The sequence below is a fragment of the Triturus cristatus genome, chromosome 6, assembly GCF_964204655.1.
Source record: "Triturus cristatus chromosome 6, aTriCri1.1, whole genome shotgun sequence".
In the NCBI taxonomy this organism is placed as follows: domain Eukaryota; kingdom Metazoa; phylum Chordata; class Amphibia; order Caudata; family Salamandridae; genus Triturus; species Triturus cristatus.
In genome coordinates, this window is record NC_140589.1 from 1,820,284,232 (window position 1) to 1,820,286,180 (window position 1,949).

Below are 1,949 nucleotides of genomic sequence, written 5' to 3' on the forward strand. Positions count from 1 at the left end.
TACGACGAGATATCTGAAGATCCACATTCATACCGATCCAGACCAGATAGAATTTAGAATGATAGAATTTGAGGTACCTCCATCTCCAGAATCCACTTTACTGGGCTGTGTATTAGGTTTCCCTAAGACTGTCTTAAAATTCACGGCAATGGCTTTTCTGCTCGCTAAACGAGAGATTGCCCTCAAATGGGGCTGTAAGACATTACCCACGACCAAGGCCTGGCTTCATAGTTTAGCCTATTGCAACATGAATAATGACTTATATGCCAACATAGTACCTTCTGCGTCTCGCCCAAAAGATATATGGGGCCCCTTCAGAGCTTACCTAAAGGACACGACTACACCCTCATCAAGGGTACAAACCAGCAAAGTAGCCCCATTTCTCAGGTAGCTACGTTATCTTCTAGTCAAGTTTGAATAAATGAACTGGCGAGGTTCATAAAGCACAACAGCTGCTCCAGCAGGAGTGTTCTGGCGCTGAAGTGTCCATCTTTTCCTCCAGGTGAGGTTGAGTGGATGTTTTTTTTCTGGTGTGGCCCCTCTCCACAGGGATGGTGTCTCTGGAGATGTCAATTATCACATGGTTGAGGAACAATGAGGAAGCTCTAGCATCCTGTAATGTTTCCAAGTCCCTGCTGCTGCGGCGCCCCCTAGAGGACATCATCAAAGTGAAAGAGCTGGGGGTGGGGCCCTTGACTTTCACCCTGTGACAGACGGCTGGCCTGCAGGTGACCCTCACACTGCTTCCTGGGCAAAGATGATCCCACATCCACTCTTACTCATGGAGCGACTAATGGCAACTCTTTGCTATGTGCAGGGGTTGCTGTCTCATTCTCACCTCTTGTGAGCTGTAGACCCACCTCTGTGTCTAGAGTGGATTGATAGGAACACCTTTGTTCGTGTGAGCTGTGGAGGCTGTGGGTGCAGTGTGTCTGGTCTGATCAGTCAGTGCAGATTGATATTTGGGTTATCTTACTCTTGCTTGATTTCTCAAGTTGTGCCAACACCATATATTTTCAGTCACTTCTCTGTGATAGAATAAACTGTTGGGTACTTTCATCCACAATGCAAAGATGGAGCTGGTTGGTGAGTCGAGAGGCATTAACAGATGATGCAATCATGGATACCCCATCCTCAGGGGAACACGCTGCTGTTGGTCCAGACACCCACACAGGGGTTGGTTGCAGTCTTACAGACAGGGTCTTATTGTGGCCTTGTTGTTCATAACTACCAGTAACAAATGCAAATGTGCGTAAAAGTAAGCAGACAACAAGGTCAGGAAGCAAACATGTCTACCAATCAGAGTAGGTTCATTGGTAGGGCCATGTTGGTTGACTGCTGGGAAGTGTCTATGCTCGTGAGCAAGAATACAATGGCAAAGAAACTGGGAGTCCTTGAAAGGCCAAGAGCTCAGAGAGCTTTAGGAATCAGACATCACATATTTTACTTCAGACACTTTTGGCATCTTGCATACTCAGCTACTTTTACTGTTAAAAAGACAGGCCAAAGGCAATGGCGGATGTTGTATAGGATGTGGTCTTGTCTGAAGGAGAATTAAAGTTCTGCTTATAAGTCAGGGTCCCAGCAAGCTGACTATGAGGTTAACTGCTGATACTGGTTTACGTCTACATTGTTGCGCTGGCACTTTGGGAGCTTTGACTGTTCCACTCATAGGCAGCTGCAAGGTTCCAGGGTGAACACGTCTGCTGGGCATGCACATCCCGGCTGGTGTACTAGTATGTAACGGGCAGCTCCAAGATTACATGGTGGACATGTCAGCTATGCATGCACCGCTGGGCTTATGTACCTGTGTGCAATGGGCAGCGCCAAGGTTACGTTGCAGACACGTCTGCTGAGCATGCATTGCTGGCCTGGTGTATTAGTGTGGAATAGGCAGCTCCAAGATTCTAGGATGAACATGTCAACGGGGCATGCACTGCCATGATGGT